The sequence below is a fragment of the Canis lupus genome, chromosome 20 (assembly GCF_003254725.2).
Source record: "Canis lupus dingo isolate Sandy chromosome 20, ASM325472v2, whole genome shotgun sequence".
NCBI classification, from domain to species: domain Eukaryota; kingdom Metazoa; phylum Chordata; class Mammalia; order Carnivora; family Canidae; genus Canis; species Canis lupus.
In genome coordinates this window covers 21,974,790-22,001,220 of record NC_064262.1, presented here as the reverse complement: position 1 = coordinate 22,001,220, position 26,431 = coordinate 21,974,790, and the positions used below count along the sequence as shown (strand labels likewise).

Below are 26,431 nucleotides of genomic sequence, written 5' to 3'. Positions count from 1 at the left end.
TGACCCAGGTGCTATGACTCTGGGTCTGTCACACCTCAGATGGAGGCAGGATTTGGGACACCTTTCCAGTGAGGTGAATTTTATGGTGGAAGGTGTTGTGAAAATGGAGGAGGAATATAGCCCTGAGATCTTACAGAAAAGAGACAAGATTCATTTGCTCATATCTCCATTATTTGGTCAAACTCTAAATGCGTACCAAGTCCTGGGTGTTGTTCCTGGAGATTAAATTAGTGCCTCAGGGGGGCACTCAGTCCATAGTGGGGGCAGGCAGTGACTAGGAACCCACTGTTCACGTAGAGCATGTAGTGTGGTCTAAGTGAGGTCTCTGCATGTGGTGCTCTGGAAAGTTCAGGACATCTCATCTAGCCCTTAGTGGCCAGGAGAGGCCTTCCAGAGGAACTATGTTCTGAGGAAACAAGACTTGCTTACTAGAGCTTCAGAAAATCACTTCCTAAGACATGCAGGTCATCATCATATATCATAATAATTAAATGTGTAGGCTTTGGAGTTTAAACTGCCTATATTCGGGGCACATGGGTGGCTCAGTTAAGCAACTGACTCTTCATTTTGGCTCAGGTCATGATCTCAGGGTCTTGGGGTCAAGCCCCCATCACACTCTATGCTCAGCCTGGAGTCCGCTTGTCTCTCTCCCTCTGCCTCTCTCCCATCTCACGCACTCTCTCAAATAAATAAATAAAATCTTAAACAACAACGACAACGACAACAACAACAACAAAAACCCTGCCTACTTTCAAACCCTATCTCTGCCATTTTCTCACATTTAGACTTGTTCCTCATTAAGCCCTTGGAGCCCTCATCTGGAAAATGGGAGCAATAAACATCCCTCTTTTTCTTCAGATTGTGGTGAAGATGACATACAAAGCTATTGGCACAGTGCCTGGTAAATGGTGAATGCCAACAAAAGTGAACATTTATTATCACTGCTTTTGTCATTGGCATCATCAGTAGTATCATTATCATCATTTTTTTTTTTTTTTTTTTAGGAAATATGAAACAGCAAGATAGGCAACAAAGGGATTATTTTGGTGGTTGCTGCTGAATTATTAAGAAACATAATGCCTTGGTCTTAATTTTTAAGGCTGGAAAAATTTCAGACAGTTTATAAGTCCCTGTGATCTTATACAAATATATATTACTGGAATTGATGTGTGCAAAGAGCACAGTTTGTTTTTACCCCAGTCGAAAATGTGCAATGACATAATGTAACCCTTTAAGATAACAGAAGCCAGCTGCCCCATTCATATTTAAATATGAGTCACCTTCCAGAGAGACTTGCAAGATTCTATGTGCCAAGCTGGAAAAGTAAAAATTGCTAGCAAGGCAGGAAAGAATAAATTCACACTTGGATGTTGGTATTATAGGCTAGAGGCCCCATCTCACCAATTCCTTTATGGAGCAGGAAATGGTACCCTAGTGGCCAGAGGAAAGAACTGCAGCACCATGGCCGCATGGTTCACATTTTCGAAGCGTGGAAGCCTCTTCACATTTGGGGAATCATATCCACTTGATTAAAAATATTTTATGTAGATAGCACACAAACCCAGGCATAAACATAGTCTGCTGTAATGACTTTTAAAAAACACTGTGTGGTTACTTTTGAATTTCCCCCTAAGACCTTGAGATTTGAGTTGGCCAACCACTTCCGATGTCTTCCAGTTTAGCAGAGCTGATCTCAGAAGAAAAGTGAAGAACAGATTCTTGACATTAAGTACAACAAAAGAAGGCCTGAAATGTTAAGTAATGTGTGTCTTCATGAGTGTTTGCTGAGAACATTTCAGAAAGAGGAAGCCTATTGGTGGTCTTTGGGAAAAACATTTAAAAATTCATTACATATGTAAATTGAATTGACACATTGACAATTGGATGAGGTTAGAAGGTTGGTTTGAAGGAATGATAAACTGCTAATTAGGGTTTCCCTCATGGCTGAATCAGATTTGCTATGGGTATGTCTCTGTGAACTTTTACTTGAATGATAATTCAGTGATCAGTAATCAAATTTGGTTGAATCAAAACCTGGAAGTTAGTTCAATTTAGGTAGCGTTTGATAGGCTGTGGCTCATCTCTTATTCTGTAGAGTAGACTGCATCACTGAAAACAATCATGCTCATCCGGAATGGCAGTGGACAGTACTTTTAGGAGCAGAGTAAAATTGTTAGAGAAGGTAAAACAGCTAGGTAAAGGTTGATTAAAAATCACTTTTTAACTTGATTTTGCCTTTCAATGAAATTTTTTGAAGGACAACTTGCTATCCTACACTTTGACTTCTATTCAACTTCTACCAAGTTAACAGCATAATTCAAGATGTACATAAGGATTTAACAATGAAGATGTTCAGAGAAGCATTGTTTATTTTCATCAAAACTGAAAATAATATAAATATTTACAGTAGATGATGAAGTAAACTATAAACACCCACACAATCACACCTTCTTGTGCTGTGAAAGGAGTTGTTCAGAGTTATGTATGTGGCCATATAAAGATGTGCACTCTATATTACTAAATGAAAAATAAGGCAGTAGATCTGATCTTGATTTTAATAATGATCCCATTTAATTAGTATCTTTTTATACAACATTCTTTGGATTAAAAAATTGTGGAATGTCTCTCCCATTTGACCTCTTTCCATTTCTATTAACTTAATTACTAAATTTGTTTTGGTGGAGTATGATTTCTTAGCTCTGTAAAAAGTAATATTTATTTTTATTAAGGAGAGTTAAAAATGTAGAACCTATTTATTTCTTAACTCTATAACTAGTTATTTCTAAGAAAAGCAAAAGAGAAGATTATTACCCACAAGAATATTCCTTTAACAATGACTTAAAGATGTCCCCATAATAAGCTAAGTCTCTTATATGTTCTTGATGGCCAATCTCATATTGGCATGACTCCATGACAGAGTCAAGAAATATATTTTGTAGGAGTAAATGACAAAGAGGCACCCAACAAAATTTGAGTAAAACCTATCTCACCTCCTCTCTCCCCTGTTACCTCACCAGCTTCCTACAGTTATAGAAGTTGGGAGAATAAATGATAAATAGTGTCATACTATCATAAATGCTGCCTCCATTAATTGTATATGAAGAAACATTTTGTAATTTGCTTTTTTTCCAAAGATTTTACTTATTTGAGAGAGAGAAGGAGAGCACAAGTGGGGGGAGGGGGAGGCAGAGGGAGAAGCAGACTCCCTGATGAGCAGGAAGCCCCAACTGAACAGAGCTTGATCCAGGGGTCCTGAGATCATGAACTGAGCCGAAGGCAGACACTCAACTGGCTAAGCCACCCAAGTGCCCCTCATTTTATAGTTTCGGTATTAAATTTCATTATATTGCCTTTCTATTGTTATAACAATACCAATATTGGATAAATTCTGGGAATCTGGGATGCCATTCCACCTTGCATAATTTGGTGACAGACATTCTAGAATGATTCCGGCATTAGTGTTACATGTGAGGCTACATATGCATGTATATAGGTCAGGATTTCTCATTCTTGGGACTATTAACATTTTGGGCTGAATAATTCTTTATTGCAGAGGGCTGTCTTGTTCACTGTAGGGTGTTCAGCAGCAGCTCTGGCCTCTACTCACCAGATGCCTCATCTCTCTCGTCTTGAATTTTGAATACTCAAAAATGTCTTCAGAAGTTGCCAAATGTCACTTGGTGGAAGGGGAAAATTGCACCCCACCCCATTGGAGAATCACTGGCTTAGATTGATATATATATATATATATATATGGTGTTAATAGGTATTATTTTGGGGTGGTGAGGACACGAATGATATCCCCCTTCTGTCTGCTTATATTATTTAATTTTTATATGTGGATGTGTAATATCTAATTTTTTTTATTTATTTATTTACTTATGAGAGAGAGAGAGAGAGAGAGAGAGAGAGGCAGAGACACAGGCAGAGGGAGAAGCAGGCTCCATGCCGGGAGCCCGACGTGGGACTCGATCCCGGGACTCTAGGATCGCGCCCTGGGCCAAAGGCAGGTGCTAAACTACTGAGCCACCCAAGGATCCCCTGTGTAATATCTAATTTTAGAAGAAGGTCAAAAGACAAAAAAAAAATTGTCAAAGTTCTGAAAAGCAGAACATAGAGTGGTACGTTCTTATGGTCCTTGCTCTTGTAGAGAGCTTTGCAATTTGCCCCTACCTTCATATGCACATCATTTTTTTTGGAGTCCTTCAATTTTATGAAGCAGGAGGATAGGGATTATTACCTTCCTTCTTTACCGATATAAATGCTGAAGTCTAGGTTAACACTATCCAAGTGGTTAAATAACAGAAGTAGGACCGTAGCTCTGGATTCCTTAACTACCTTAGTCATTGGCTGGGGACCCTCAGCCCTTTCTATGTGTGACATGTAGGTGTGGCTCTGAGTTGTGTTTGCCTCGGGGGCTGGTGTGCATGTCGCTCTGGTTGTGTGGATGACTTAATGGGGAATTGGAATTGGCAAAAAGAAAGAAGAGTAAAAAGGCAAGGCACCTACCCATTAAAGATGTGAATGCTGGTAGGGTCTCACATGGCTGCTAATTTCCTGGACTGAACTCCCACACAGAGTCCCAAGCCACCATGGCATTTTTAGCACAAAAGGAGACTGACCAGTGTCAGCTCTGTGAGTTTTTTCTATGAAATATTTTGTGGACTCTGCTTCTCTGTCCTGGATGCATATTTATTTTGAGAAAATTTAATGGAATTAATTCACCTACTTCCAAGGGAAACAGACCCTTCCAGATTTCCCTTTATATTAAGTTTCTGGGGTTCTCCCTTTCTCTCTTTTTTTTTCATTGGTGCACTTCCTCTGGTTCTATTAACATAGTGGGAATTAAGCATGTGCATCGACTGGTGCCCATACCCATATGCTGGGAATTTAATTTCTCAGTCTAGGTGTGTCTTGGATAAGGCACAGTAATTATTATTACCCATTAATATCAGTGCACAAAAATACCCTGAGAAGTAAATATTTAATATTTCACACTCATTGCCTTTTTTTTAAGTTTTTAATTTACTGTGTGCATCGCAAGCAAATTGCATGTCTTCTCTCCTGCCCGTCTTAAAATTAAGCTCTTTTAATTTTGAATAGCATCTGGTTGTCAAACGCACACCATTTTATTTTCTTACACTGAGTGTTGAGCATTCCAGCATATCTGAAAGGGAGTCAACATACAGATATAGGTGAGTGTAAGAAATCTCATTTTAGATTTTAATTTTGGTTTCAATTTTAAGAGCATTAATACCTCACCCCAGTGACTATACTTTTAATTTAACCCACTGTGACTGCATTCTCACATTTCAAAACTGACAAATGAATAGGGAGGAAGGGAAGGCTTTATGTAGTGTTGGACTTGGCATAACTCCTTTAAAAGCAACATTACCCATCTCTGGATCTTGGAATGCATTGCAAAGAGGGGAGCCCAGCACATAATTTGGTTCTCCAAATAATTCTTGAACTAATCAAATCAATCTGTGCTTCATAACTCCTCCATAACTGCTCTTGGCTTCCTTGTCTGTTGACTTTACATCTTCTCTTGTTCTACCCTTGGGTTGACCTTCAAATCTGACCATTTGTCTTCGGGGTTGTGACTTTCTGTTCTATCTATGACTTACTCAAGTCGGTAAGGCTAAACCAGGACTGTGGTCATCACTTATGTCATCAGTAACTCCTGAAACTAAAGAATGGGTTCCAATCACCCATATTTTTTGTGAGCTTAGATTTAGGATTGCAGACTCAGTTGTGTCCAAGAGCCAGATAGTGTAGACATGTGGAGTGTGCAATGGGCAGAACAATAGGCAATAGTGAGGACCTTATGTGGAGCATGCAAGACCTGTATCAAAGGGGGAGTGGCTGCTGTGTTCATGCTCAGTGTTGCTATTCCAAAATGTGTACCAGAGTGGCTAGATGTTTTCATTAAGAGAAAAGTCAGAGATCTAGACATTTGGTTGAAACATCTCTGTTGCCAAATATGACAATAAGTTTCTAATAAAAAAAAATCAATTGCAGAACTATCAGGGAATTTTTAAGTTTGACTAGATATTTGATGGTGTTAAGAAATTATTATTTGCATTTTTGCTTAAATTTATATTGGTATTACAGTTATTTTTTTTTTTAAATATCCTTCTAGATGAATGATGTGTTGTGTAAGATTTGCTTCAAAATGGTCCAGGGATTAAAGTGGGGAAGTGAATCTACGTGAAATAAGAGGTGTAAATAAAGCAACATTGACCATGAATTGATAATTATTGAAGCTGGATGATGGATGAATATATGTATACTTAAATTTGTATATGTTTGACGTTTCCACAATAAAGAGTTAAAAAAAAAAAAAAAAAAACCATGGCCATAGGCCAGTTTTGACCTCAGGAGTTGTTGACCTGCCAGGGTTGCATCTGATCCAGGAATTTTTCTGTATGTATCCCAATCTATTTATGTTTTCAATCTGTACTATATTTGGTTATAGTGTTTTTAAACTTAGTCACAAGCACACTACTCCAATACTACTCCAGAGTTCTTGAACTTCTTTGAACAAATGCATGTTCATCCCTTTTACTTGTAAATTTGTTTAAAGATTTTATTTATTTCTTTGAGAGAGAGAGAGAGTGTGAGCATGTGGGGGGCTCAGAGTGAGAGGGAGAAGCAGGCTCCCCGCTGAGCAGGGAGCCCAACACGGGGCTCCATCCCAGGATCTCAGGATGGTGACCTGCGGCAAAGGCAGGCCCTTAACCGACTGAGCCACCCAGGCACCTTATTTATTAATTTTTAACCCTCCAGTTATATTCCCTTGAGCTTTCATCCTTTTAGAAGATTTTTAGCTCTTCATTTTTCTCTCCTAACAGTACTCAAATTTATCAACATGCTTTTCAGAGACTTCCTCTCTTTTGATCCATTGTGCTTTATTTTTTAAGGCACATGGGATTTTGCACAAATTTCAAATGTGTCACATGTTGGAAAGAGGAGAGATTTATTTCCCTCTGAATTTTTTCACCCTTCTTACCTATTTTTCCTTTCTTTTCAGGACATGAATCTGCCTCTTTATCCTTCCGTGTTTGGACCGTGAGCTCTTTGAGGACAATTGTAGTTTGCCATCCCAGTGCCAGGCCAATGCGGGTGCATAGACAGCCTTTCATTTATTCAAAGATATTTACTGAGCTCCCTACTCAGTGGCAAATTTTTTCACTGCTTCAACTCCACTTCTTTCTTGCTAAAAGTGAGGTCTTAACTCTTGTGAAAAAGGATAGTAATAACCCAAGTATCCTTTGGGCAATTTCTGTGTTCTTACTCTCAGGTTCTCTACAGGCTGACCAGAGACCCATTTATTGACTAATTTTGTTCCCTCTTTTTCTTTCCTCTTCTCCATCTTTTTTTTTTTTAAAGACTTTATGTATTCATGAGTGACACACAGAGAAAGAGAGGCAGAGACAGAGACATAGGCAGAGGGAGAAGCAGGCTCCATGCAGGGAGCCTTTTGCAGGACTTGATCCCAGGACCCTGGGTCTTGAGCCAAAGACAGGTGCTCAACCACTGAGCCACCCAGGTATCCCTCCTCTTCTCCTTCTTTTTTTTTTTTTTTTTAAGATTTTATGTATTTATTCAGAGAGAGAGAGAAGGAGAGAGAGAGACAGGCAGAGGGAGAAGCAGGCTCCACGCAGGGAGCCCAACGTGGGACTCGATCCCAGGTCTCCAGGATCACACCCTGGGCTGCAGGCGGCGCCAAACCACTGCGCCACTGGGGCTGCCCTCCTCTTCTCCTTCTCAGGCAAACCTCAGGATGACAGATGAAGGGCCTTTGGAATTTCTTTTGCTTTTCACCAATCCCGAATTTTATAACCTGCCTCACCAAGCTCTCTTCCTTTGTTCTTTTATTTATTGAACACCTATTGTGTGTCAGGCACTGTTCTAGACTGTGAGGATCTGATAGGAAACAGAACAGGCACAGATATCTGCCTTAAATTGTTGAGGAAGATAGAGAAAAACTGGATTTCAACAATGAAAAGGATTCAGTAGCTTCTTTAAATCTGTGTCTATCTGGTCATCACCAATTATGGTACCTTTCATATATTCTATGCTTGTTTTCTTTTTGAATACATTTATTTAGAGAGAGCTCTTCTCTCTTTCCTCTTTTCGAGCCCCCTTTGATGTTTTACATATGGTCTCTTTCTCTCTTCATCAGGCATGTTAATGGAAATATAGTCTCTAGGTAGGAAGTGATGGAATAAAGTTAGGAAGCATTAAAATTCATAACGTATCTATAAAAATGTTTCTATTTCACATCTAACACTTGTATTAGGTGTTAAGATACAGTGTTATTTGAATTAACAAAAGATTTTCATTTACATGAGATGATAAATAGCCCTTATTCATACATGCTTCCCACTGTAAGTATTAGGTGGGGTTCGATCCTTATCAGTGCACATACTTTTCCAACGAGGCCATATTTTGGTGACAGAGCTAACTGGTGCTAAAATGAATAAAAGCCTCATCTATAGAAACAAACTATTATGGCATTTAGTCGATTGACCAGTTATGAAAGTTGTCGCATACATCAATCCGTAAGAAATACCTTATCTGTTTGTGGCCCAAAAAAAGGTAAACAGGAATTTATGTATATGATAGCCGGAGACCTGCGCAAGGAAAAAAAAATAGTTTCTGAATATTCCTACTAAATTACATCAGTGCTCTTCCTTTCTATTATTTTGTCACAAAATGACTGCCCAATTTGAGTCAAGCAAGAATGCTGAATAAATTTTATGGATGATTTTTAATTTTTTATTGAGGAGGAGGCTGCTGACAGTGAGTTCCTTAAATATACTCTTCTTTTCTATCTTCCCTCCTTTCTTCCCTCTCTCATTGAATGTTTATTTATGTTTTTAAGGTTATCTGATCCTAAAAGGGTGGAATATTTTTAATTCATTTTGAAAGAATGTTTCCATATACATTCTTAAAAATTTTGGATTATTCTTGTAGGACTTTAACACAACACTGAAAATTTGGCATCTGTAAGCATAATTCAACGAAGAATTGTCTTTGCCTTGTTTGAGGACATTTAGTTTTGAAATAACAGCATTAGAGTCTTTTGAAAATAACAGAACATGAACAGAAAATTATTTCCCTTGGAAAAAACTGTAGCTAATTTTTCCTTTGGCTGATTTGCTGCTGAAATCACACATTCGTATAAATGCCAAGCTATACATATGCATATACATATGTATATGGATGAGCACGTGTATGTGTGTGCGCGCGCGTGCGTGTGTGTGTGTGTGTGTGTGTGTGTATGTATGTAAAATTCCACTCTACAATCATGGTATAAATTGGAGAATTTGTCTTTTTAAATTAACACTCATTCATATACAGGTCAGGAAGTAATGCAGAATGTTGGTGTTGCTAGCACATTTCATCCAAGATTTCAATTAATTAAGTTTTACAATTCCCCCATGCAGTGGGCAAATACTGTCATTATCTCTGCTTTATTGATGGAAAATCTGAGAGTAAAATCTTGTTCAAGGTCAAACAAGATCCAGGCCCTCAAAGCCAAAGTGAAAGGGAAATTTGAGACATTTATTTGATATTTCAGTTAAAGATAAGTATTTGTTGAATGAATAAAATATACATATTAAATAAAGATCTTGGATCTGAATTGGTCAAAATAGCTCCTCAATTTTTTTTTCTTTTTGAGAAAAAATGCAATCAAAACTGTGAATTTAGTTGTATTTCGTTCAGCCTCAAGAGAGTTGATGAGTGCAAAGGAGTCCAGTTCAATCTCTCAACGCAGCATGAGGACTGCAAAGGCTCCTGCCATCATGGGGGTAGGATGGACACTGAATTCCGTGGCCAGAGCTATATTTCTGCTTGACTTTATTTTGAACCTATAGTTCTAGCTTGCCTCAGTTTTGGTACAGTAAAAGTTCCAGCTAACTCAGAACAGATTTGGATATTCCAGACAGAATCACCAGATTGAACAAAAAAGTCTCTTAAAAATCCAAAGAGCTTTGGGGACAGTTACAGGGTTATACACTTTGAAGTATAATGCATGTCCTGGCCCCTTTCTACTCTCAATCTATAATATCCCAGTGCTGACTTTGTGGCTGCAAGATAGAGAAGGCCGAATTTTGTTTAAAAGGGTATTAGGTAATTGGTACTGTTATCAGTAAACTTTCCAATAATCACCAAATGGATCATCTCTAAGAGGTATTCTTGTCCAAAGTTCTTTTCTAATTACATTGTCTCATTTGTTTCTTTGTGATGGGAGGACCTGCATTCACTGAGCACTTGCTTATCAGGGACTGTTTACACTGTCATATACATCTCATACCAGGTAGGTTTCTAGTTTTAAACCCACTTTACATTTTTTTTTTTTTGGTTAAAGATTGTATTTATTTATTCATGAGAGACACACACACAGAGAGGCAGAGACATAGGCAGAGGGAGAAGCAGGCTCCATGGAGAGAGCCTGACGTGGGACTCGATCCTGGAACTCCAGGATCACGCCCTGGGCCAAAGGCAGATGCTCAACCTCTGAGCTGCCCAGGTGTCCCAACCCACTTTACATTTAAAGAAACCAGGGCAGAAAGAGAAAATAATTGCCTAAGGACACACAGCTGTCATAAGATAGAATACAGATTTGAATCCGGGGTGTAGCATGTCAGACCCTTAGCCTGCAGGAACTATCACTGCCCTCACAAGCAGACAGATATTAATGTACCCATTTTATGGATTAAGGAAACCAGGGAGGTTAATCAATCTGTCTGAACTCACAGGTTTCTATTTTTTTCCTAACAAAGAACTGACTCTACCAGCTGACGAACTTGCGGGATGATAAAATTGTGTGCTGACTAGAAGGTTTTTGTATGTATTATTTGTAAAGTGACATGTTTATTGTACAAATAAATAATAATTGAGCTTGAATCAATAGAAATTTAATTTTAAAATACCGGAAGAGAGCATTAGGTAAGCATTTCAGACAGAGGTCATAAATTCAAAATTTAGTTTCTAAGGTTCAATTTAGTTATGGAGGTTTTTTCAACTGTTTTAATGACTAATACCATCATTTATCTATTTCATCTGCAAATATTTAGAATTGTCAACTGTGTACTCATTGTGAAGGGTCATAATAAAGAAAAACTTGAGGATATGGACTCTCTTGGAGATCTTGAATGTGTTTGGTGATAAAGACCTGCTATCTGGAAAGCTAAGAAGATGCTGTGAAGTACTATAAAGATTTATGGGAAAAGAAAGACCACTGTCAGTTGGCATTAGTTGGGGATGTCTTCATGGAGATCATTGATCCCGAGCTGTGTCTGGAAGGAATAAGGGAATTGGGAATTGCTGAGAACTAGATGCGGAGCATACCCTCTACTATTGCAAGGGTTACCATTCATTGCCAGAATCCTCACTTAGTGTCCTCTCCATGCCAGGCACTGTGCTAGGGGCTGGGGATACAGCTGTGACAATGACATGTAGGTCTGTCCCCTCACAGATTGTACAACTGAGGGGAGAAACCAACATTAAATGAGCAATGGTTATAAAGTCTGTGCTGTGAGAGCCCAGAGCAAGGGAATTTGCCCTGGCATGGGAGTCTGGTGGGGGACAAAGCTCCCTGGGGGAAGTGCTCTTTTATTTGATAAGAGATAAAAAGAAGTCAAGAGATGTGCTAACTCTGGTAATTGGCAGTGTAACTCAGACACAACAACTTTTAATCAGCGGCCACCCTTCCTCTGGCACTCTGGTTATTTCTGGCTTTTCTGCTCCTTCCTGGTGAATATCTAAAGAGTTCAAGTTAATTTGAAGGTTATCCTGAGAAAAATATTACAAGGGCTCAATGTTCTCATCACATCCTATTTGGCAGTCACAGCTGGGAGGAGGAGCTACTGGCATCTAGGTGGGATAAGGCCAGGGATGCTACTAGAAATCTCACGATGCGCAGGACGGTCCCCACCCCCTACCTGCCCTCCAACCCTCCAGAGGGAATTATTTGGCCCCAAATGTCGATAGTGCAGATGTTGAGAAACTCTGATCGAGATACCTGAAAATTGAGCTGATTTTGGGAAATTGGACAGTTCACGCTGGCCAAGGCTTAGGATATATAAAGATATGGAAAGGCATTTGGGTCAGAAGTATTGGGTTAAATATGTCTTATGGCCAAGAGTCATGGACGACAAGACAGCTCAAGTTGATCGTACTCATTTTAATAAGCAGTGAGGACATCATTTCACGTTTCTGGACTAAGCCTGAAGGGTATGGTGAAAGAGAACCATAGTTGAGAAAGATATGTCCAGTGACACATGTACATTGGGAGGAACAGGAGGCGGCATGTAGAGGTGGGATATGATCTCAATGCTCTAGACTGGAAATAAGGAGAGCTTAAATTAGAAAAGAGGACAGGGAAGTTAGGAAAAAAAAAAAGAAAAAAAAAAAAAAAGGACACCTGTCAAGAGGCTGTAAAGGCCGTGACTTTAGGAAGTGGCTTATAGGAGGTCAGGAAAAGAAAGGAGACCAGGCCATACCAAAGATGAGAACTTGCACACCAACCCTGGCATTCATGAGAAATGGGAGTAGCAGGAAAAAAGGGCTTTTCGGGGAGAAAATGAATTCGAGTTGGTGCAGGTTGTGGTTGAGATGCTGGCCGGTCCTTGAGTTGCAACCCCCGAGCTGGTGCATGCAATGGTGAGTCGGGAGCACGGAGCCATGACCCCGCCTGGGGACCATGCTACCATCTTTCTTCCAAGCCAGAGGTCCTAAACTGGCAACCTGCAGCCCCATCTGGACTACAGATGTGTTTTGTTTGGCCCGCATAGTGTTTTAAAATTCTTTAAAATCTCCAACAACATACACATCGAGAGACTGCATATAGAAACCCATCTTTTTAGCTTGTCTTGAAATATCTGAGCAGCTGGCAATTCTGGGTTCTCATTTTTGCATGGCAGGAGTCTGAGCTGAGGCTCAGCCACCCCCTTGAGATGGCATCGGTGTCTCCAGGCTGCCTCCCGCCAACACTCCCTGATTTCACCTGGACGGCCCACCTCGAGCATTTACTCTGCCCGCCTCCTTGGTTTCCGCGCTGATTGCATTACTTACCTGTCTTCGTAAGAAGCCTTCCTGGAGACCAGCTCCCTCTACCTTTGTCCGTGACCATGTCCTTCCCACCTGCAGCCTTCACTGTGCTTCCGTCCAAGCTCCCCTCCCCCCATCTCTCCAGACTGCCTTTCTCCTGCTGTGGGTACCCCCGAGTCTCCCCTACTTGCAACATGTCCATTAGATCCTATCACCTCTTGGGATCCTTCGCGCTTCAGCTCATTTTGTTGGATGAGTGAAGGGTTATGGAAGTAGACGAATCTACCACTTCCTATGCATTTCTTTGGAAGCCCCATCCTCTTGTTACCTATCTGAATGTGTTTGCTTCTTTTCCACCTGCTTTCCAGACCCTGTGTCCTATGACTGCCCTCTGAACCGCTTAGCTGTTTGCCCCCACACCTCCCTCACCGCCCCTCCACTACAGAACGCCTTTTCTCAGCGGCAGCAGCTGTGGTTGCCTTGGGAGGTTTGCTCTTCTCCTAATCTCCACCAGCTCCTCTTATTTTATCTAACCTGGATCTCTATGCCTCCTCTGCAGACACAGCTTCAAACAAGTAAGCCCCTGAACCATCCCTCCCTACCCCAGAAAAACAGATTTCCAACCAAAGTCCCCCCTACAGGGACATGCAGAGCTGCCACTGCACATCCCTGGCCTCTACATTTTGCTAAATTTATTGCATTCCTCCAGAAGCCCCTCTGCCTTGTTTCTGGGAAATCTCATCCTTCGCACAGGAAGACAGTGCTGCTGGGTGGTTCAGAGCATGAGCCGTGAAGTCAGGCTGACCTGAGCTGGAGTCCTAACCTCTTCTATGCCGTTGTGGGGGTCTTCATCAGTAAGATGAGGCCATTCTGAGGATTAATTAAGGTAATATTTGGGAGGGGCTTAGCACAGTGCCTGGCATATTTTAAGCATCATTAGCGGCAACATGGTCATTCTTCTTCATGATTCAAGACCCGCTTGTCTGCAATAAACCTTTTCCAGCAAGGTCAGTCCTCAGATCTCTCTTGCAAAGTCCTACTGCACTTCTTGTCTGGGCTATTCAAATCCACCCATTTTACAGTTCCTAATGATATGCCTCGGTTGTGAGCTCTCAGCAGACCAGAACCAGATTTTTTAACCTCTGTGCCTGCGCCCACCCTTCATCAGCATATTCTAAATGCCAAATATGTCCACAGCTTTCCATGAATATTTGTAGGCTAAAAAAATTATTTGAGGCTGTGAAGCACAAAACAGTTTTAAAACAGACTTCCAATGCCTTTCCATTTAATTAGAAAGAAACTGTTTTGTGTTCCTTATCTATCTATTGTGCTGTCTTAAAATAGGAATAATAAAATAGACCACGTACTAATCCAGCAGTCACTCTCAAGAAAATTGGGACTTGACACTTTAATTAAGATCGTGTAGTAAAGCATTTGGCCAGAAGATGGTGCAGTGTTCAAGGGATAGCTAGCTCCCTCTGAAAGTCAAAAAAACTGATTTTTAAAGGGCTGAAATTGCAATCCAACCAAGTCTATAAAGAAATAGAAGAAAGTGATGCCAGTTCAGCTTTGACACCATCCTAGGGCTTAGCAAGTGTCACGCTTTCATGTAGTTTCTTACTTCTTCCTGCCTAGCATAATGAGCTGGAGGATTCTTCTAATTAGCTAAATATTATTGTACATCAGAGTGGGGCCGTGCTTCCTGTACATTCTTATTTGTGTTTTGCCAGCCAAGGGAAGAAAGCTGTCAGAGGCAGGAACAGATGTAAGAAAGGCGCAAAACATACCAAGAAGTCATGGCACTTCTTTACTATCGGACGAGTCATTTAACTTTGCGTGTTTTTAATTCTGATATTAGTATGACTCCTTCAAGCCTGTGCGTAGGACTGGGAAAAGCTTTTGTGGGTGGTGTGTGTGCAGCGTGCATGTGTCAAGTTTTCTCTGCCCTCCGCAAGGTCGTGTGAGTTGGCTTCATCGCTAAAATATCCTCTGTAAAGCCCACACTGACCCAGTCTTCTGATTATTTTCTGTAATGTGCGGAGCCAGGTAAAGGCATGCTGCAGTTGGCTTAAATTTCCTGTTGACAGGGACTGGAAACTCATTAAAAAGGGAAGATTCAAAGTTGATGCCGATCAACTATCTCCTATCAAGTTTGTGTATCGTGTACTTGTTCCTTTTTTTTTTTTTTTTTTTGCCATGTAGAGTCTTCTGAAAATTGAAAACTAATTTATGATCATGTAGTTATTAGCACAATCACAAAAGAGGTCACTGGTCTTTCCTTTAATTTCTGTCACAGGCTGCAGGCCGTATTATGCTAAATCAAGGATACGGGGAGATAATTAACATAGCAACTCTGGCAAGTTTAATAGGTGAGTGATGAACATTGAGAGTTAGGTTTCAAAATTCATGTCTTAATTAGCACCGCCCGAGTGTGCTGATGGAGCGGCTCCAGCGCATGTGTCCCGGGTACCCTCTGTCAGGCCAAAGTTTCTGTGAGTTGCCTGTAAACCTGTTGTTATTAGATCGAGAGACTTCAAGGAGAGGGAGAAAAAGGTGGCTTGGGTTTTGTTTGGAAAAAACTACGTGAGGTGTCTTAGGCTGGTCCCCTGTGCGGCTCTTCCAGAAGAATCCACCGTACTGGATCAGTTCTCACCTGGGATGGCGTTGTCAATGTCCCATTTGACACAGCCAAGAGACTTTTGTGGTTGTCACTCTGGGGCCTGGGGAGAAGGTGTCGCTGGCACCTGGTGCGTAGAGGCCCGGCTGCTGCTGAAATTCCTATAGGACACACGGGACAGGCCCCACAGCAAGGACCTGGCCCCAAACCTCCATGTCGATAGGCCGAGGCCGAGCAGCTCTGTCCCCCGCCACCACGGACTGTGTCGGTGGTTGTTGGGCACCGCTGATCGCCAACAGGTGTCACCACAGCCCCCGTTCCATCGGCAGCGTCGTCAACGAGAGAGTCCATAAACCCTTGTAACATATGGAATGAAATCCCAACTGCAAAGCTTTTGTGGAAGGCAGTTACATGCTGGTGAGCTGAGGCCCTATGCAACCAAAATTGATCAATTACACAAATTAAGCATAGCCCTTAAGGAATTTATTTTATTGGTCTGGACATCTGTTGCAGTATTGTCCAAATCCAAAACTCAAATGGTGCCTCGGGTTGCCAAGTTAGGCAAGAAAATCTAGTAGCTATAAAAGTACAACTGAAAACCCTATATTAATATCACGTCCATCTGCTGAATGTTACATAAATATGCAGACTTTTTATTTTCCTTGGGAATAACATTTATTTTTACTGTGCCCAGTTTGACATTCTTATGACATTCTGTTCAGTTTATTACATTGTAACTTTAAATGTTTCTTCAAAAATGCATTTATAATGTTGTTGTTAATCTTTTTTCAAGGGTCTGTACCACCTGTTTAACTTACAGTTAAATAGAGAAGTCCTTTTTCTTATAGGAAGAATGGGAAATCTTTGGACAAAGAGGCTCAGAAAAGATTTTGAGTAACACTTGTGTAGTGTAAAGGGAAATTATATAACAGCCATGAATGCTAATATTCCATCCTGCTCTTTTACAAGTTGAAATGTAATCTCCATTTTAAACTAAATTAGCATCATTTCCAAACAGAGTATCATATTTATATCAGATTTATACAACCACATCAGATTACTATTAACATGTAAAATAGTCTCTTTTATGCTGCGGGTAAAAAATAGATTGAAGAGAATGATTTGATTTCCACTGTAATGTTGGGGATTTAAATTAATCTGAGTGGACATGTTTAGATTGAGAGTAACTCCGGCGTTGAAGAAACAGCAGGTAGGGGCGGCTTTACCTTAAGAACCTGTTGTGATCCTGGCACCAAGAAAAACTTGCAGTTATAAAAGTACATCTGAAAATCATGATGTTCCTATCATGTCCATCTGCCGAATGTTAAATAAATATGTTGGTTGGTTATTTAAATATGTTGAGTGGTTAAGCCAACTGGAAAATTATAGGATATGTGTAGGAAAACTTAGAGGACATTTTTGTTCATGTTTTTTCTTCCTTCATTCTCATTTTACGTATTCAGTAAAACACTTTTTTGGTAGTCAATTATTGAATGGATTGTAGTCTAATAATAAGATTAGCTAGGATGATCAGGGAAAGTTAAGAAGCAAAAAAATTAAAAAAATAAATAAGTACATTATAAAGCGAACAACACTTGGCACAGACTTCTGGGAGACTTCCTTGTGTTATTTTCTATTTTAAAAGGAAAATGTATATATAGAGCATTTTATCAGATTCATTTTAAAGAACATTTTAATTATGAAAGTGGTCCATGCTTGCGATAGGACATTTAAATAATATAAATGAAAAAGATTATTAAAAATCAATACAATTTTCTTCATTTTAAAAGAACATACATTGACCCTAAGTTCCAAGGTTGCGAGGTTCAGGAAAAGAGTAATAATGGATGTTGTTTTTTCTTTACTAGAAAGCCACGTTGACTTGACTATCATTTCTAACAGAATTCTTGTATCCTCCTACTCTTGGAACTAAAGAAGGGAGGGTTATCTGGGTAAGTCCCAAATAAACTCACTGTAGGGAAATGCATCTCTGATGTCAAAGAAGATAGACAGAAAAATGAAGGAGGTGTCTGAGGATCTGAATTGGCCATGAGGGGAAGAGGGGTCAGTTATTTGCCATTTATATATTGGTGAACTAAGCCCATTTGAAATGAGAGGAGATGAGATACTTTTTACAGTTGTGCTTGCACTGGAAAGGGAGGGGGCAGAGGTGAGGAATATGGGGTCAGCTGTAAAGAGGTTTCATGCTAGGGATTGCCTTAGAAAGATGGGGGATGTGTAACTCATTGAGGCAGAATGGGCAGAAAGGAGCATCCCCCAGATACCCCGGAGACCTGAGCTTTCCCTCCCACCTCGGCTGTGGGCAGCCCTATTGTCTTGGGCAAATCAGTTATTCCATTGGGGAAATAACCAGTATGGAAGCTGTCACTCAACAATCTGCGGTGGGGGGAAAAGTCTAGAGAAAGGTGTCCATAGCTCAGCCGTCAGCACTATAGCACTATCTAGGGATCCTTGTGATTTATATTCATGCACCCACGGAAGGAGATGGATGGTGGAGGAGAGGAGGTAACTTGCTTTTGCTTTTGGAGAGATTGACTCTAAACGGCCCAACGAAGAATCCCTCTTTGATTCCCAGTAGTCTTAAAACCAACAGGCATTTTCTTTTCCTGTTATAGAACTGCCGCATTTATTGAAGTCATAAGCCCGTAGTCTATCTTTAGACTCTTGATGTAATTTCTGAATCACCAACCATTTCGGAGACCACAAGATATTTAAAAATAAGATAAGAAATATTGACTGAGACTCCCTGATGCCTGCAAGGGAAACGAAGACACCGTGGCGGAGGTTTACAGTGGAGTTTCTCTCCTGCAGCTCGTACGCATCGAAAATGACATGATCTATCCCAAGGAATGACTTAAGGCCCGATCCACTTAAACAGCTCCAAGTGATTTATCAGAAATGTGCTTGTTTGGAACATTTTGCAGTAACAGCCTATGGGAGGTGGTGGGGTTAACTACCAAAATTGTGCATAACTTGGGTCCTGTGTATGGCAATTAATCAAGAAATTATATTCTTTGACTTTCTAACAACCCACAGAGAGTGCTACATCTGTGGTGTGTTTCAAGAGAGAGAGGTGGGGAGGGGTACCGAAGGATGAAATATTTCTTCTAATAAAATGCTAATGGTTTTGTTTTGGAGAAAAAAGTATTGAATTATTGTGGGGTTAGATTTATCTGTATGAGGGTTTCTCAAGTCACAGTCAATAAGTGCTTGTGACAGAAAGGCACGTATTCTCTGAGTACCCTACTCCAGCCCTCTAAGCGACTTCAGGATTACGGCCAGACCCCTCTGTATGGTGTGGAAGCCAGAGTGTAGGAATGAACGTTGTCATGGAAAACTGTGGCATCTCAGGCTGTGGCTGTGGGCATTTATTACATTCTCAAGGCTATCGTTCACCAAAAGCGTGTGGGAATGTGTTAGTAAAGACAAGGAAGGCATTGCCATTTATTTATAGTGTCCTTTGGAGGCAAAACCTGTGCCTGTGTGGACACCCCAGTACTCAGGTCTTCAAGGCCAGGGTTGCTAGACGGTGCCTGCTGTACTTAGGAACCCAGAACTCGCAACTCTCCTAGAGGGTTACTTTGACAAATTCAGTGGCTGAAAACTTAAAGGAGGTTAGCATCACCAAGAAAAAAAAAAAAAAAGGAAATTTCCAGCAACCAGAGTAGCTCTGTAATATCTTTTCGCTTCTGTGGTCCTTTGTGATGTGGTTCAAATTGTGAGTCCTAACGTTTTAGAGTTCTATCATTGGCTTTTTAAAAATTGCAATTTGGGGCACTTGGGTGGCTCAGTGGGTGAGCATCTGCCTTTGGCCCAGGGTGTGACCCTGGAGTCCCGGGATCGAGTCCCACATCGGGCTCCCTGCATGGGGCCAGCTTCTGCCCCTGCCTATGTCTCTGCCTCTTGCTCTGTGTCTCTCATGAATAAATAAATAAAATCTTTTTTTTAAAAATTTTTTTAAAAATTTTTATTTATTTATGATAGGCACACAGTGAGAGAGAGAGAGAGGCAGAGACACAGGCAGAGGGAGAAGCAGGCTCCATGCACCGGGAGCCTGACGTGGGATTTGATCCCGGGTCTCCAGGATCGCGCCCTGGGCCAAAGGCAGGCGCTAAACCGCTGCGCCACCCAGGGATCCCCTAAATAAATAAAATCTTAAAAAAAAATTACAATTTAGTGGATACGTAAGGAGCAGCTACTTTGTTGCAACATCTGGCAGAAGACAGAAAGAGGGAGGAACACCTGACTCCTGCCTTTAGGACCTAGTGCAGCGAAACAGGCAGTTAGAGCAGTATTTAGAGTGCGGTAAATGCAATCCTAATGACCATCGTCTGGCTCTGGACACTTAGTCTACGGCAGGCACTGCATTGTGTCCGTTTTCACGGGCAAGGGGGTTTCAGCTTGGACAGAGTTTAGGTCGTGCAGTTAACAAGAGGAGGGGCTGCTGTTAACGGGTCTGCTTCCCTCACCTGCTACGTAGGAAGCACACAGCTGATGTGCCCCTGTGAGCCAGGCCCTGTGTTGAGGGCTTTGCACCCATTGCTTCACTCACCTGTCACACCATCCCTACATGATAGAAACCGTTAGCTCCATTTTACTGATGAGCAAACTGAGGCTCTCAGCGGGTAAGGAACTTGACCGAGGTGGTGCAGGTAGTGTCAGAGCAGCGATTTGAATGTAGGCTCTCAACCACTAGACTTTACTGCTATGCATTCTGAGGGAGATGTTCTTTTTGCCTGGGGCAGTGGGTAGGTATAGAGATTGGGGTAAAGAAGGTGTAAGATGATCGGAGAAACTTAGAGACAGTTTTGATCAGGACCTTGAGGATGATAATACTTGTATCATACTTCCCTCTGATCTGTGTAGATGGAAGGATCTATTTCTGACCCTTCCAGAAATTTCTCTTAAAATTTGTAGATCTGAATTTTAGTGAGAACCTATTCAATTCCTTGCATTGAGAAAATACAACACAATGTCTGGGAATTCAGACTTATAAAACTCAGATAGAGGTGCTTTTTTTCTCCTTTTTATTTTGAAATAACTGTAGATGTATAAGGAGTTGTAAAAATGGAAGAGAGGTACCATATACCCTTAACCCAGCTTCCCCCAATGGTAACATTTTATGTAGTCATTATGTGTGTCATAAGCGGGAAATCGACTTTCCCAAAATACTATTAACCAGGCTATAGACCTTATGTGGATTTCATCAATTTTTAGATGGACACTATTGTTTTGTGCAGTTTAATGAGATTTTACCACGTGTGATTTGTGTAAGTACCAAGAGGTAGTTCTTTTTAATGCCAGCATGAAGAAAAAGGAAAGTAAACTGTTTTGAACGAACAATCAATCGTTTTGTTGGATGGCATTGTTAGGTTTGGGGTTTATTTTGCCAAATTTCCTACTCTTTCAAAATAATTCATGTTTTAATGGAATATTTCCACAGTGCAGAATCATTATATGTAGTACAAAAAGCTTACACTTCATAGAAAACAACTCCCTTCAGAGGATATAAAATGATGCCATCAAAAAAATTCGGTTCCCATACATGTCTGACTTAAAACTTACCTGATGCATTTAATTTCTAACCATTTACAGATGGAAGTGACAAGCTTTTGGTTTTTCTGTGTATTTCAAGTGAAGGAGCAGTTAATACCGAATTGAGGTGAATTTTGAAGGACATACATTATAATATCGTAGGGCTCCTCTTCATTGTAATTCTGTGCTTTTTATTTTGTAGCTCCTCTTTCTCAGAAGGATCTGGAGGTAAAAACCCACGTTTACAGTACATTCCCCAGAGCCCCAGATGCTTGAGCCCAAAAAAGGGTTAAATTTGAACGAAAACATACCTTCTAGTCAATGTGCTTTAAATTATAATTTTAAAAGCCAATCATTTTCTTTTTTGACTGACATGTGGCATTTTGGAGAAATTTTTAAATCTTCCAAGTCTGTAAGAGATGAATTTGGGGGGCTTGTAGTTACCGTATTTAGAGCAGAGGGGAAAAAAAGAGATAGCTCATCGCGAAGGGGTTGAACTAAAATCATTTGTAATTATGCATCACAAAGAGACACAATCACAGAACATCCATTTATATGTACATCTGTGCATCTGCTTCTGACCCTAGCTTTCTGGTTTCTGTCCCTTTCTTTACAAAATCTTCAGTTCTGCGTAGATGCACACATTAGGAAATTGGGGCTAATGGTTTAGGAATGTGCTAATTAATTCTTGTTATGTCCTGTGAACCGAGAGAAACAAGTGAAAGGTTGTCTGCATGCGCATATATACTATGTATATTTTTCCACACTGTTTTTCTTCTGAAGGAAAGTTATGCTGTGTTTTCTTTTTTCCTCCTTAGGATCTCACACACAGTGACAGCTAGCAGCGTCCCAAGTGTTGACATTATGACTTAGAGATGTGATAAAGAGAAACACGAACTGCGTTTTCTGTAAGTAAATGTGGTTCCAGCATTGAGAGAACAGACGTAATCAGATACCTGTTCTCCTTGAGTTTCTTCATTTAAGCATCGTGATTCCTAATTAGCAGTTAGATTTCATTTATTGGTACTTTGTCTTTGGTTATTAGTGATGATCACCTTTTGCTAAATAAAGATATATAATCAAGCTAGGGACACTCATGGATTTCTTTTTTAAGGTTTTAACATTTGATAATAGGTTTTCCAATAGCTTGAAGGGTAGCTTTTAACCTTCCTTTTCCAGCTGAAGTATTTCCTGAGTTCTGTCCAAGCCCTCTATGGTTAAAGAAAAGTCTTTTTTGACACTTAATAGACAATGTTGTGGCTTTTTTTCATTTTTCAGACAAATGTATAGGCATTTAAACTGCTACATTGTACTACTATAATTGAGACACCTTGCAGAAATGGCAATTATAGGGTGACTTGTGTCAAAAATATTCAGAACAAGTTACATTTTACCTAATTTTTAAAAAACTTTCCAAGGTATGTCCTCTCCTTTCCCCCTTTCTCTCCTGTTTTTTCTTTTAAATATTAAGCAAAAATCTTTTTTTTTTTGCATTTTCCCATTTTATTCAAGTTGTCCCAGATTGGGGCGGGGGGGGGGCTGTTTAGCAAAACTCCAGATGTACTACCTAGATCAAAACAATCAGCAAAGACCAAGGTGTTCTTACTTCCTGAAATGAAAACAAAATAGATGTTCAGAAGGTTCTGTTTCGCTCTGGCTACCAGCTTGGCTGCTTGCTCTGAGAATATTCCTGCTCCCAAGTTAGCTCCAGTTCTGTTTATTCCGCTCTGAGCTCGGTGAACTTTCCAAAGCCATCCTCTTCAAACAACACTTTTTTTTTTTTTCTTTCTGAGCTGGAGTTTATTTTGTGCCCAGCCTTCGTTGCGTGGGTCCCATGAATAATTCTAACACAAAGAAAAACTCTCCTTCTGACCAGTGAGCGAAGGGGGAGGGATCCCAGAATAGAGATAAAAATTGCAAGTTAAATCCAAAAAGCAAAGGGCTTGGGAAAAAAGAGAGAAAAGGAAAACAAATAGATCAGCAAAGTAAAAAATAAAACCTTTCAGTGAAAATTTCAGTACAAAACAGGTGTCTGATGAAGCATGAGCAAAATAAACCAGAACACACTTAGCATATACGGGCCACGTACTTGACACAGATTTTTAACTGCTAAGTTGGTTTCATTTATGAAGTAAATACATATTTCTAGAAAGGAGAATTTAGAGCAAATGTTTACATAGTAAAACCTATGATTTCTTGATTGATACTCTGAAATGGGAGGGGGCAACAGCCCATGAAAAATATTCTTAGGTGGGTTAAATGTAAATTTTTTTGGCGTCAGAAAATGGTTAAAATGATCTTTTACCTCTGTGGAATGTTCAAAGAGGTAGAATTTCTGGTTTTGGTACTGTCCTCAAACTGCCTCACAGGGAATTTCATTTGAAAAAGTTAAAAGAAGGTAGAGGAGCTCTACTCTTTGTTTTAAATTTGCCCAGTGCCTAGTCGGAGATGAAAAAAAAAAAAAATTGAAAAGAGCATCAGAGCCTGGGACTCTAGTGACCATACTGAGGAGGCCCACCCTGCACGCCACTCATGAGACCTGAAGGGTCTGCGACTGCAAAGGTGCGGGTACAGAATCCAGAAAGTATTCTACCCTTGTGGCCCTCGGCATCGACACGTTTCTTTTTGAGGCTGTTTGTAGAACAAGGGAACAGCTGGTTGAGAAGTGAACTCGTCAAGTCATGAAGAGAAAGGAAATAGATTGCTGTATTTTATTCACTTATTGAGCACCCATTACTGGCCAGTTCTATAGCTGGAGGGATGCGGTGGTGGCCAAGACAAATATAGGTCCTGCCCTCATGGAGCTTATAATCTGTCAGAGAGATAAGCCAGGAAACCTGTAATAAGAGAGTGTGGGGGAATGGGGAGCACCCAAAGGCATGGGAGGAAACGGAGGCAAAGAAGTTAGCTATCTATCCTCTATTCTTTTTCTCGCTTCTTTGTTCTTCACTTTCTCTCTCAAGATTTATTTCCAAACAGGATCCAGCCAAGCTCATGTTTACAAAGAAAGGTGGCATATTGCAGTGGTCATACTCATAAGGTTGGGAGGCTGACCCAGATGGGAATCCTGGCTCTGCCATTGACCACTTTACAATAGTGGCCAAGAGAAATTACCTCAGTGTTTTATTTTATTTAAAAAAAATGTTTAAAAATACTTAGTTTACAGGAATGTTCTGATAGTTAGACGGCATACGGTAAGTGAAATCCCTGGCTCACTTCCTGACAGAGAGTGAGTGTGCTAAAATTATTAGCTGCTGGCATATTATTATTACTAATTATTACTATTATTATTTTGCCACTTGTGTTCTAGAAGCAATGTCTGTATTATGAAACAGCTAAGAAATAGCAAATGATCTATTAATCAATTGAAAAATTTTCTCTGAGAACAACTGGCTCGCTGTGGACTTTTTTTTTTTTTTTTTTTTGCCCATTCCCCAAAGCAAGTTTTTTGAATGTTAAAATTAAAAACCATTTTCAATAAACAAAGTTTTTAGATAAACCTACAATTGCTATCTTTTTCTCCAAACATTTTGAGGAGTAAGGTTGAATCAAATTTCAGTTGGCCCCTTTGACAGAGAAATTTGTTCCTGTTTCCCCTGATGCAAGAGCGGCTGAGGGACAGCACATTCCTCAGTGCGCCCATACACAGCAAGGTGATAAGATTTTCTTGTGTCTTGTGGAGTCAGCCTTAACCGTGTTATAGACAAACACTATAGAGTTGCCGTGTGAATACGTATTTATGGAATTTGGTAGCAATACAGGCAAACTTTAAACATCAAATTGTCATAAATTTTTCCTTAATCAGGGTATCTTCTGGTCAGTCTTCATGAGCACTTTTCTGTTTCAGAAGGGCTCATACAGCCTTCCCTACATTGTGTCTTCCACACAGCACAAGTGTACACAAGGTAAAGGTGACATAGTCCTATGTAGAATTTAGATCTCTTTCTCTCTGTTTATGCATTGCATGGATGTTCCTGTTGCTCCCCTTGCCCCCCACCCCACCTGGCTAAGCTTTAAGCACCACCAAAAATCTCTCTTCCATGAAAAGCCCATTTAATCTCCTGTCTTCTATTTTGCTTGCTTAGTTCAATGTGCCCAAAATACCTTTCCTTGCTGGATTGAAACATCACTTCTCTTTTAGGATGTGAGGCCAATGTCATCACTGGTCTGCTTTCTTTCCCAACCCCCACCCTGGGCAGAATAGACTGGTCTCTTCTCTGGATCCCGTAGCTCTTTGTTCTTTGCCCTGGCACGAGATAGCTGCATAAGTGAGCGTCTTTCTCTGCTCCCCCCCGCCTCTTACACCATGAACTCCTAGATGCTGGGGTCTAGGTCTTTCTCACCTTTCCAGAAAACCTGATTCCTGTCTTCAAGGAGTTCCCAGTCCGGGCAGGGAGACAGACATATAAACACGCAATTATATTGCAATTTGGAAAGTGATATAAAACAATTGTCTAAATTAGTGCACACAGATGAGCACTAATTTACTAAAGAACCCTGCTCTTCTCATGTAAGAAACGAGCAGTCGGCATGTAGGTGTAGTGTGTTTCTTAAAATAGCAATGTTTTCCCAGTGTTCGTATCAATATTTATATTGTTGCTTGTGCTCTGTAAAAAAAACAAAATCTCTCAAATGACATTGTATATGCCCTGGTAGTGAGAAGAATTGAGGAGTCTGTTGAAACCGTGACATACGGCAGGAGCAATGTACACTACTCCAAACCAAATAAAGTCTCCCTGAGCCTTTGCTGTAAGCTAAGACTTTAAGTGCCATTTATTTGTTGAGCTTTGCCACTCTCCATTGCTCAGTTTGGCACAAGAACTTTAAAAGTATTTGTGGTTTAATTGGTATGTGGTTTATTTTTAATTATATTAAAATGACCTGCTTATATTAAAATGACATGCTTTGCAAAACCTCACATTGCCTTAAAAACATTGTTGTAGCAGTGAAAGATTTCGAAATGTTATTCTAAGGAGCAAGGGAAAGGATTTCAGACTAACGCACGGTCCATATCTCAGGATTTTTGTTTGTGCGGAGCTCCCAGGACATAGTTCTAAAATCGTTTCCTATTTTATATATGGCCAGCGTTTGGGGCTTTGGGAAAAAATTTTTTTTTTCAATTATTGTTATTTTTTGGTACCTGTCTTTTTTTTTTTTTCTCGAATACTCACTCCGAGTCAAATTCCAGCAGGC

At 40.3% G+C, this 26,431-nt stretch overlaps 1 long non-coding RNA gene across 1 annotated transcript in view; it reads left to right on the top strand.

Annotated features, from left to right (window-relative positions):
• Positions 1-21,826: 21,826 nt before the first annotated feature.
• Positions 21,827-26,431, top strand: part of LOC118351661 (uncharacterized) — a 48,112-nt gene continuing 43,507 nt past the window's right edge. Inside the window, exon 1 of the long non-coding RNA XR_007404386.1 lies at positions 21,827-22,146. This is a non-coding gene — a long non-coding RNA (uncharacterized LOC118351661). The remainder of the gene's footprint in view (positions 22,147-26,431) is intronic.